The sequence below is a fragment of the Delphinus delphis genome, chromosome X, assembly GCF_949987515.2.
Source record: "Delphinus delphis chromosome X, mDelDel1.2, whole genome shotgun sequence".
NCBI lineage: Eukaryota > Metazoa > Chordata > Mammalia > Artiodactyla > Delphinidae > Delphinus > Delphinus delphis.
The window spans coordinates 47,535,499-47,548,305 of NC_082704.1; the positions used below are offsets into that span (position 1 = coordinate 47,535,499).

Genomic DNA, 12,807 nt, shown 5'->3' on the forward strand with positions numbered 1-12,807 from the left:
CACATGGCTCGGTAGAAAAGGGAGAAAGAACAGAAAGAAAGAAAATAAATAAAATAGTTATTAAAATAAAAAATTTAAAAAATATTATTCAATTAAAAAATAAATGTAATAAAAAGAGAGCAACCAAACCACTAAACAAATCCACCAATGATAACATGTGCTGAAAACTATACTAAGATAAACATAAAAATCAGAAACTAGTCAGTCGCATACAGCAAACCCAAATTCTACAGTGGTTCCCAAAGTGCACGGACTCAGTTTTGGCATGATTCGTTGTCTATTCAGGTGTTCCACAGATGCAGGGTACATCAAGCTGATTGTGGGGATTTAATCCACTGCTCCTGAGGCTTCATGGAGAAATTTCCCTTTCTCTTCTTTTTTCGCACAGCTCCTAGGGTTCAGCTTTGAATTTGGTCCTGTCTCTGCATGAAGGTCACCCTCTGGTGTCTGTTCTTTGCCCAGACAGGAGGAGGTTAAAGGAGCGACTGATTAAGGGGCTCTGGCTCACTCAGACTGGGGGGATGGAGAGGTACGGAATGCTGGGCCAGCCTGTGGCGGCAGATGCTCCCACGATGTTGCAACAGCCTGAGGTGTGCTGTGTGTTCTGGAGAAGTTGTCCCTGGATCGCAGTATGCTGGCAGTGGCAGGCTGCACAGGCTCCCAGGAGGGTAAGTGTGGATAGTGATCTGCGCTTGCACACAGGATTCTTCGTGGCTGCAGCAGCAGTGTTAACATTTGACGCCTGTCTCTGGTGTTCGTGCTGATAACCGTGACTCGTGCCTGTCTCTGAAGCTCATTTTGGTGGTGCTCTGAATCTCCTCTCCTCACACACCCTAAAACATTGGTCTCTTGCCTCTTAGGCAGTTCCAAATGCTTTCCCTGGACTTCCTTCTGGTTAGCTGTGGTGCACTAGCCCCCTTTCAGGTTGTGTTCATGCAGCCAACCCCAGTCTTCTCCCTGGGATCTGACCTCCAAAGCCCAAGTCTCAACTCCCAACTGCCCCCACCCCCATCCCCCGCCCCACCAGGTGAGCAGACAAGCCTCTCAGACTGGTGAGTGCTGGTTGGCACTGATCTTCTGTGCGAGAATCTCTCCACTTTGCTCTCTGCACCCCAGTTGCTGGGCTTTCCTCTGTGGCTCTGAAGCTTCCCACTCACCCACCCCCCAGTGAAAAGGTTTCCTAGTGTGTGGAAACTTTTCATCCTTCACAGCTCCCTTCCAGAGGTGCAGGTCCCATCCCTATTATTTTATTTCTGTTTTTCCCTTTTTCTTTTGCCTTACCCAGGTATGTGGGGCGTTTCGTGCCTTTTGGGAAGTCTGAGGTCTTCTGCCAGCATTCAGTAAGTGTTCTGTAGGAGTTGTTCCACATGTAGATATATTTTTGATGTATTTGTTGGGAGGAAGTGATCTCCATGTCTTACTCCTCTGTCATCTTGAAGGCACTCCTGTATTGATTTTTAAGTGCCTTTTTATGTTCAATAGAATATGCTTTTGCTGTATTTTATTGTTTTATTTTTTCTGCTTGTCATTTGAATTATTAACCATAAAACATATTTTTTAGTTCTTGGAGCATGACACACCCTACTAGGCAATGAAAATACAGCAATGAACAAACAAATTCTTGAAATCAAGGAACTTACATCCTAATGTGTGTGTGTGTGTGTGTGTGTGTGTGTGTGTGTGTGTGTGTGTGTATGTATTAGGAAGCATAGCGATAGACCCTAACTGTGTCACTGAAGTAAATAAAATAGTAAAGAAAAGAGCAAAGTGATAGAGTGAAGAGTTTATTTAGTTAGGTCAGGCAGAGAAGTCATCTTTTAGGAGATATTTGAGTTAAGATGATGTTTGAAGTGAATGATAAGAGGAGGAAAGTACAGGAGACTTGGAAATAGGAGATTTGCAAATGGATGAACTAGCAAATGGTAAGGCTTTGAAGAATAATTGCACAAGACATGGCCAAACAACAGATGGACCAATGTAGCAGTAACATAATAGAAACATGACTGGTAGATGAGACAATTGAGGTTGAAAGGGATTGTGTCCTAAAGGATTTAAAAGGTCAAAAAGAATTAGATAAAATGTCTTTTCATAGATAAAAATAATCAAGCATTGGTAATTTCATACAGTTTTACTTAATAGTTTTATTTTATTCTAATTGCAGTGGGAACCCACTCAACAGTATTAAGGACAAGAGTATGAGTTTATTGATGCTTTATCAACTTTTTGACTGTTATTTATCATTTTTTAAACATTTTTATTGAGATATAATTGATATATAACATTATGTATCATTTGGGTGATCAACATGTTGATTTGATACATTTGTATATTGCAATATAATTGCCACAGTGATGTTAGCTAACACCTCTAACATGTCATGTAATTATCATTTTTTTGTGGTGGGAACAAGTAAGATATAGTCTCTTAGGAACTATGGAGTTTATAATACAGTATTGCCTATATCACTATGCTGTGCATTAGACTCCAGGGTTTATTTATCTAGTAGTTCCAAGTTTGTACCCTTAAACAACAGCTCCCCAATTCCTCCACCCCCAGCCTCTGGTAACAAATATTGTACTCTGTTTTTACAAGTTCAGCTTAAGTTTCCACATATAAGTAAGACCATATAGTATTTGTCTTTCTCTGTCTGACTTGTCTCACATAGCATCTTTAGAGTCAAAGTGAGTATCTGGTAAGCAGCATACAATGTGCTCTTGCTTTAAAAAATAAATCCAGCCAGCCATTCTGTGGCTTTTGATTGTTAAATTATACCCATTTACACTAAGAGAAATTATTGATATGTAAGGACTTACCAATGCCATCAATTGCTTTCTGGATGTTTTGTATCCATTGTTTCTTTTTCCTTCTGTTTCTGCCCACCTCTGTAAAATGGTGATTTTCATATTAGTATGCTCTGTTTCCCTTTTCTTTATCATTTGTTCATTTACTCTAAAATCTTGCTTTGTAGTTACCATGAGGCTTACATAAAATATTTCATAGAGAAAACAGTCAATTTCAAGGTGATAGCAACTTAATCTTGATCACTTACACAAACTTCGTTCTTTCACTCCCTGTCTTTTATTTTTGATGTCACAATTTACCTCCTTTTATATTGTATATTTGTTAACAAATTATAGTAGCTATAATTATTTTTAATAGTCTTCTCCTTTAACTTTTATATTATAGTTAAGTGGTTAACACACAATCCTATTAAAAGTTGCAGTTTTCTAAGTGTGACTGTATATTTAACTTTACCAATGTTTTATATACTTTCAAGTGTTTTCATGTCACTGAGTAGTGCCATTTTGTTTAAGCTTATAGAAATCCTTTTAGCATTTCTTCAAAGGCAGGTCTTGTAGTAATAAATGCTGTCAGATTTTTGGCAAGAAAAGTCTTCATTTTTCCTTCAGATCTGAAGGATAACTTTACTAGATAGAATATTCTTGGTTTTCAAATTTTTCATTCAACACTTTAAATATGTTATTACACTCTCCCCTGGCCTGTAGTGTTTCTGCTGAGAAATCTGCTGATTGTCTAATGGAGGTTTCTTTTTAAAGAGTTACAATTTCCCCCCACTTGGCTCCTTTTAGGATTCTCTATCTTTGATTTTTCACAGTTTCATCTAATGTGTCTTGGAGAATGTACTATTGCACTGAGATAATAGAATTATCTATTGACTTTGTCAACTTGGACTTTCAAGTCTCACTCCGGGTTTGGGAAGTTCTCAGCTATTATTTCTTTAAATAAAGTTTCTGCCCCTTTCTCCCTCTCTTCTCCTTTTGGGATCCTGATTACTCTAATGATTGTCTCTTGATGGAATCACATAAATCACTTAGTCTTTTATTGTTGTTCTTTCCCCATTCATTTCTGTTGTTGCTCAACTTTGACTGGGTTGTTTCAAAATTCCTGTCCTTTAGCTTACTTCCATTCTTTCAATTCTTTCTTCCATTTGCTTTACTCTGATACAGATGCTCTCTATTACATTTCTCATTTAATTCATTGAATTCTTCAGCTCCACAATTTCTGTTTGGTTCTTATTACATTTTCTATGTCTTCAGTAAATATTTTGTTTATGTATTTTTTTCCTGATTTCATTGAATTGTTTCTCTGAGTTTTCTTGTAGCTTACCAGGTTTCTTCAAAACAGCTATTTTGAATTCTTTATAAGCTAAATTGCAAAAATCTGCCATTGAGATCAGTTATTGGAGATTTATTGTTATCTTTCGGTGATGATATGTGTCCTTTATTTTCTTGTTCCTGAGAAACCTCTCTTATTTCCCAGAAGGTGGTGTTATAGCTCAAGTTTGTGGTTTCTCCCTTGCCCACAATCCTGGTCTGTTTTTCTGATAGCACTTTTTACCAGACTTGCTTTCACCATTGCACTTGGGAGCATGTGGCCAGAGTGGGAAGAGGTGTGAGTTTAGCATTTGCACTATTAGGGATGCCTGCAAACCTGTTGAGGAGATCTTCAGGACAGGTACTCCCAGAGTCTCCTGGGTGGACCTCCTGTTAAAGTCCTGAGCACAGTCAGCAGGAACTATGTCACTTTAATGCACTTTGATATTCACTGACTTTTTCCCAATCTTCTTCCTCCTCCCAACCATGGAGCTTCTGCCTTAGTACTCTGAGTTCTGCTGGAAAGAAATGTGTTTCTCCAGCAGCATCCTGCACTAGTGGGATAGCTGAGCAATGTGTGCTCTCCTTTCTTCTCACAGAAGAGGTTAAAGTTGCCAGATATTTCAGCCCTGTGCAGTGTTGCCTTGGGGGATGGTGACACTGGGAAAATTCCTGATACCATCTCCACTGTGACCAAACAGGATTTTTTTTGTTTTTTGCTCCAGTGACATGTTGGAATTTCCACCCCAGGAAGCCTGGACTTTTGCAAAATCTCTCTCATCTGTAGGTATCTGACCAGGTCAGCACTCTCCATGGTTTGTTTGTTTGTTTGTTTTTATTGACTGTGGTGAGAGGGGTTGAGGCAGGTTTGCTGGCTCTTCTAGTTCCACAGCCCATACCGATATCTGTCTACCTCCTACCAGATGCACAGGTGGGTGAGACTCCTTCCATATCCCTTGGTATACTGTGCTGGATCCCACAACTCCCACAAAGGTGTTTTTGTCCGTGGATGGATGTTTAATTCATTGTTTAAAAAGGGAGACAAAAAGGAAGAATGTTTTATACAACAATGATGCTGACATCACCTCTTATTTGAATGTTTTGTAGAAAATAGGTCATAAGAAGCCAAGAGTAGGAGTGGTATAGCAATTCAATACTTGTTACAGTATTGACATGCTGGCTTAAACTAAGAATGTAGAATGGAAATGATGAGAATAGGTCAGACTTAGATTAACAAGAATGTTCTTACTTTACATGTGTTATGTGAAAGAAAGTGAGAAGTCAAAGATGATGCCAAGTACTTGGCCTGAGAAATAGGAGAAAACCCTGGGGACATTTTCTGAGTTTCAGAATATTCCAAGAAGAGAAATTCTGGGGACAAAATCAAGCGTTCACTTGATATATTACATTTGAAAGGACTATTAGACATTCAAGTGATGATATGAAGAAGGTTTATGCATATACACATTGCATTTCAGGGTTGGAGTAGTAGATTTGAGGATCATCAGTCTGTCAATGATATTCAATGTTATGAGTGTAAACTACATCACATATGGAAAAAATATAGACAAAGAAAGGAGTCCAAAAGAGCATCCTGTAACACTTGGGTATATAGAGTCCCAGTGGAGGTCTTGGAGCCAGGAAAGAAGATTGAGTTACAACAGTCATTAAGGTAAAAGTAAATAGAATTGAAGCATTTTTGAGCAATTAAAAGGATTATACTACTGATATATGCTATAATATGGTTGAATCCAAAAACCGGATTGTAAAGGCAAAGACACAAGGTACAAAAGACCCTCTTATACTGTTTGATAATATTTTTATTTAATGTCCAGGAAATGCAAGTTTATAGAGGAAAAATAAATAAATTAGTTTTGCCTGGGTGTGGAAACAGGATTACCTGCAAATGAGCATGAGGAAGCTCTTTCGGGTGATGGAAATGTTCTTAGCCTGGGTTGTTGTGATGGCTGTACAGCACTGTAAATTAACTAAAAATCATTAAATTGTATGCATAGACTATGTGAATTTTATAGTATATAAATTATTCTTCAAAAAGCTATTAAGAAAATAAGGAAACCCTGTAAATATGGTATTATTGAAGACTAGAGAATTATATTTTTCCAAAAATAATTTGCAGTCAATAGTGCCAAAGGTCAAAAAATGATGGCACTGGGTAAGGCAAAATGAGGTTTGAGATGACTCTGATAAGAATAATCAAAAGATATATTTCTCTTCTTTAACAAAATGGTGGCTGTTTCCTCACAGTCCCTATAATTTGAACCTTATCTTGGTACTCTCATAACAGTAGAATAGATGAACCTTGGACATTTTTATGAGTTCTATAAATATTAGGATTTCAATTTTTATTGATTTGAGTTTATAGATTAATTTGGAAAGGAATTATGTCTTTAAAATATTTATTTTTCCCACACAGTAATATGCAAAAAGGCAGCTACAGGATGAATTTTCTGGCTACTGACCATGTAGCTGCAATACCTCTAAATAATTAAAAATCAACTATGAATTACAAAGAAAATTTAACAGCACCCAAGTAGATACATTCAAAAAGATAATGATTTTACTGCTTTAAATTCAGAAGAGGATCTTGACACGCCAAACTCCAAAGATAAATTCGCTGAACTTCTAGAGAAAACAAGTTGGTTGGAAAATGCTCAGGAGCCTGCTGCATCCTCAAACAATAATAGTCAACTTATCATGACATCAGTCATCACTCAAGGTTTTATGTGCCTCTGGAGGAGAAACACTATGTGAATCTGTTTGAGGAAGGTACACAAGCAAAATTCTATCTAGACTTCATGCAAAGAACTGGTGCCAACCTAGAAATAACTTTTGTCAAAAACCAATGCCTCTACATTATAGTCTCTGGTAAGCCAGAATCTGTCACGAAAGCTCAGAAGGAGATTTTTGCATGTTTTAAGAAACAAGTTTTAACTACAGCTTCCATTCCCAAAGAACATCTTTGCTTTGCTAGTCTTGCTAGGCAAGACTGGTGAAAAACTGCAAGACCTAGAACAAAAAGCTGCAACCAACATTCAGACCTTATGCCCAGTTAACCACAGCACCTGGATCAATACTATTGGCACCAAAGAGATCATGAAAAAGGCTCCACATGAAGTCTTACTTATGTCTACTGAACAAGACAAGTGTGCTGAAGAAAGGTTAGATGTGGGAAAAGCATTTCATCCTTTCATTGCTGGACCATCCAATAAAACTTTTGACAGAATCCTACAGGAAATGGAGGACCACATCCACATCTCACCATCTAGTGCCAATCAGATACAAATAAGCTTTCCTGGAAAAAAGCAACAACTAGATCAGGATCAGGCTTGTGTAAAGAAGATTTTTGACAATACTACAGAGAAAACCACATCCATAGATGTGGAGAGGAAGTTGCAGCACAAATGTACATAGGTCCCCAAAATAATTCCGTCCAGGAGATCCTGGAAAGAACTGGAGTTTCAATAGAGATCTCACCCTCACAGAGCATGTCAGATTCTGTGACATATCATTGTAAGCCTGAAAGTTTAAGGAAGGCATTTACTGAAGCCTACTCAAATACCAAAGTTTACACTCTTTCCTCTATCTCTGTACCTTCCTGGCTTCACAGATTTGTTATTGGTAAGAAAGGTTATAATATATCTACAATTACTTAGAACATGCCAAAAGTTCACATACATTTTACTGGAGAAGATAAAATTACAATAGAAGCGCTGACAGAAGATGTTAATTATGCTAAAGAACAAATTGAGGTCATAGTAAAAGATCTTATTAACAGGATGGATTATGCAGAGATTAATGTTGACTATAAGTTTCACAAACTCCTGACAAGGAAGAAAGGTGTTATCATAAATGGGATTAAAGAAAGGAATAAAGTTTCTGTGCTAATCTCACCTGAAAATGCAAAGAATAACTAGATCAGCATTGAGAGGGAATCTCATGGTGCCCAACAAGCCAAGAAAGAACTTCTTGAACTTGCTTCTCATTTAGAAAATGAGCACAATGACTTAATCATTGAGCAAAGATTTCACCACGCAATCATTGGGCAGAAAGGTGAATGGATACATGACATCCGTAAGAAGTTTCCAGAGGTTCTAATTACTTTTCCTGACCCAGCACAAAAAAAAAAGTGACATTGTCCAAATTAGAGGACCAAGAAATGAATTAGAAAAATGCACGTAATATTTGGAGAATGTGGTGACAGACATTGTAGAAAGTACCTATTCCATAACTATTCTCATCTTCAAAAGGCTTCACAAAAATATCATTGGAAAAGGAGGTGCAAACATCAAAGAAATCTGTGCAGCAAGCAACACCAAAATTAATCTTTCATTAGCAAATAGCGACTCAGAAAATATTGTCATCAGTGGAAAGCCAGCAAACTGTGAAGTGGCTCGTGATTTGATTCTTTCAATTCAGAAAGATATAGCCAATATTTCAGAACTAGAAATTTCTATTCCTTCCAATCTACACAAATCCTTTATTGACTCTAAAGACGGTTTGATTGGTGCAGTCACGGAAGAATGTGGAAGTATCCATATCCACTTTCCAAAAAACAACTCGGGACTTCAAAGAGTCGTTATTAGGGGACCTGACCAAAATGTGGAGGTGGCCAAGAAAAAGCTGCTGCAACTAGTAGAAGAGCAAACCAAGAGTTATTCTGTGGTCCTCCATTTCAAGCCAGAGTATCATAAATTCCTCATGAGTAAAAATGGAGGCAATGTTCCCAAAGTCTGTGAAGAGACTAGAGCATGTATCATTTTCCCTATCCCTGAGGACAAGGATCAAGACTTGTTAACTATTATAGGGACAGAGAAGTCTGTCAAAGATGCACAAAAGAAACTAGACGGTTTAATTACAAATCTAGATAATGTGGTAGAGGACAACATACTGATAAATCCCATGTATGACCAGCACTTTTTTATGCAAAGGGGCCAGGTGTTACAGGAGATGACTGAGGAGTATGGTGGTGTGATTATTAACTTTTCATGTTCAGGAAAACAGAGTAACAAAGTCACAATCAAAGGAGCAGAGCCTGTGTAGAAGCAGTCAATAAACATATTCAAGAGGTTAATGGGGATTTGGACAATGAAGTAGCAACAGAATGTGTTATTCCCCAGAAGTTCCCTCAGTTTTTCATGGGACCAATATGTTCTTGGATCAGACAAATCACTAGAGATTATAGCGTTCAAATCAAATTCCCAGAGAAAGAGGAGATTTCACTTACCAATAAACAGCCAGCTGTTCTAGAAAATAAGGAAAGGGAAGAGAGCACTACAGGAGCTGCTTCTATTTCCCCAACAAAATGTGACACCATATTTATCTCAGGCCAAAAGGAAAAGTGTGAAGCAGCCATGGAAGCCCTTAAGGCTTTAATTCCTGTCACTGCTGAAGTAGATGTGCCCTTTGATCTACATCATTACATCATTGGTCAGAAAGGAAGTAGGATACACAAGATAATGGATGAGTTTGAAGTTAATATACAGGTATCAGCATTTGAATTAGAGTCTGATATCATTTCCATCACTGGCCTTGCTGCAAATGTAGAACAAGCCAAGGCTAGATTACAAGAACAAGTCAAAGCTTTACAAACTGAAATAGATGATCGATCATTAAGAAATTTCAGACTCAAGTTCACATTAGACCCCAAATAGTACCCCAAGATCATTGGTCAGAAGGGGTTAGTTATTGCTCAAATTGGTTTAGAGCATAAAGTTACTATCCATTTTCCAAGTAAAGGGAGCAATGAGATACAAGACGAAATCACAAACATTGGATATAAAAATAACACCATAGCCGCTCGGGATACAATAATGGAAATGGTGCAAAAGTTTGAAAAAACAGTTACTAAGCAAATTTCACTAAACTATCGTGTTCATGGCCACATTATTTGATCCCGTGGAAAAGCCATTCATAAAATCATGTATCAATTTCAGTTTGGCATCTCTTTCCCTCCTAGAGGAGTCCAAGATGCAAACATCGTCACTGTGACTGGACTCCCTAATAAAGTCACAAAAGCAATTAATCACATCCTCAGTCTTGAGGAATATTTTCTGGCTGTTGTTCCAAAGCATGAGTTACAGAAGGAGCATATGAAGAAGGTCACTCTGTGTGATTTAGTCTATATTCCATCCAAGAGTTTTGCAGAAAAAGATGTTCCCTGTACTGCAAACACCATTCAAAAGATCCCTGACATGAACAGCTCTGAATATTTTCCAAGCTTGGATCCTCAAGTGGACTCTAAGACTCACCCTTGGAGATGCAAATAATGACCAAAACCCAGAAATTTTTTTCCAGCAAGCTTACTGAAAGATGTCAAAAATTATCTCTAAACAGACCCAACTTCTGGATCATTTGTACATTTCTTATACTTTGACTCCAATACATCTCTCCTAAAATCCTCCAAAATACGTTATAGTGAAAGTGAAGTGCTCAATTCTGTGTGAGTCCAGTAATTACCAATGTAGTGTCTAATTTCCACTCAGGACCTGCCTTTGAAATTTCATTTATGGGACAAACTTTCCATTGTTTTAAAGTTTTAAAAGTATTTCATTAAAATTTTAAACAACTACCACATGCTTCCTGAATTTCATGATCTGCTTAGCATGTCATTGTTCACTTAACTTTCATTATGAGAACTCAATAATGTGGCAAGGAGATTACATCTGTGTCATCGTCCCAAGGCATGAAGTTTGACTTCACAAAAGCTAAAACTGATTGTTTTAGTTTTTAGCACTGATTAGTGCTAAAAAAATAGCACTGATTATGCTATTTTTACCCTTTTTCCATGTATTCTTATTTGCATTACTCCTGATCTTCTCTTTTGTAGAGTGCAAACAGATTCTTTGCCAACAACCAAAATGTTCATTTAATGTGGCTTATAGAATAGAAAGAAAAATAAACTTTGGATATCATGATTAGGTGCTGGCTGTGGCGTTGGAGTGATTGCATATCAAAATTAACATAGCAGTGATGTTAGAAGGGATATGAAAGGCCAAGGAATGTAAAAAATATTATCAGGTTACTTAGAATTGCTTTGGTTTTTCAGATGATGTTTCTAATTGCAATTTGGTAAATTAAGATTTCCATGATTTTTTTTTTTCATTCCCCAGACATACTTTACAAAAGGCTTCCTTGGGAAAAAATGTCAAACCCAAGAGACTGTATTTTCATCTATTTTCCAGTGATCTATTAAGTCTGGTAAAACCTTAGGGTAATGGTAACAAGTGTTATTTTAGTGAATTCTGTGGGTCACCAATAAGATCCTCCCTGTATGATAGAAGCACTTACTACTCATTCAGATGCTGCTGTAAACAGCTGATGTCTAGTGTTTACATCTACTCACCACCAGCATTTTCCTCATCTGAAGTGAGTCACCTTGCCCAAGGCATGTCTCCTTCCCAGGGGTAGCATCAATCCAATGAGTAGTCAACCCAGCCCTGTTTCCTCATTTTAGGACAACTCTGCTTGGCCATCTTAAGTGTAGCGCTCACTGTGAGCTCAGATGTCTCCATTGTTGGGACTACATCAACATTAAACTTTCTGCCCAATTCTGCTTTGTTCATTCCCCAACAGGTGTTCATCTAAGATGATTTTCCAGTAAACTTTCTATATCCAAATGCTCTCTGGGTCTGATGAAGCTATAGTTAGATGAATTAATCTGAAAAACACCCTTATATGGGATATGAGGGTTTGTCAAAGGAGGGGAAATGGAGACAGACCTTAATATTAATGATGATGACCAAATTTTAAGGAGTGGCTCACTTTCTTTTAAATAGTCTCAAGCTTCTGTATACATGCATATAGCCTTTCCAAAACACCGCAAATGTCTAGTGTTACTGAATATTTGATATCTCTTAATTTTGTTTTGTTTTGTTTTTGCTTTGGCATTTAGAATTAAAGGCTTTACATGACAATGTGAAAATTCTGATACCATCACTTGCTTCATCATGCCAAGCTGCTCTTCTTACAAAGGTGGGCCTGGATGGCAGGTTGGGGAGGAAGGATGCTTGGGTCAAGGTAACGGACATACACACCTAGGTTAGGATATATGTATATGCAATTCAACTAAGCTTTACCAAATTTTCTTTGTACAAGAAGTATATGAGTTCCTGGTGGTCCACATCTTCATCAACAACTGGTGTTACTAGCCTGACCTGATAGACATTATTTTAGCATAATATTGATTTTATGCCACTGAGTCAATGTCTTTTATGATTATAGATAGACATGTACCCTAGCTTTTTGTCCTAACACATTAAACTTAACCATTATTCTTCAGGTGAATCTGAGTTATGGTTATCCATCTTTGGAAAACATTACTAGCAACATACCAGATATTTATGTTTTACCCTCATGAGCTCCATCTCCAATATCAACAATTGCTCACTAGAACCGCTGGATGTTATTTTAGATTTTGCCACTATTGGGCACTGAAATGAGTCAGATTGATGCATTAATTAAATTTACCCCAAGGTTAAATAAATAATTTCCTCTTCTATATTTTATTTTTAAATATGTTTAGCCATGTTATTCAACAAAACGATCAGAGTATCTGCAATGAGATTAGATGGAATATTAAGAGAGGGAAGAGATATGGGGATATATGTATATGTATAGATGATTCACTTTGTTATAAAGCAGAAACTAACACATCATTGTAAAGCAATTATAC

The 12,807-nt window shown here is 37.3% G+C and overlaps 1 pseudogene; it reads left to right on the forward strand.

Moving 5' to 3' along the window:
- The first annotated feature begins 521 nt into the window (after positions 1–521).
- LOC132418136 (vigilin-like) lies at positions 522–10,402 on the forward strand (annotated as a pseudogene).
- Positions 10,403–12,807: the final 2,405 nt, after the last annotated feature.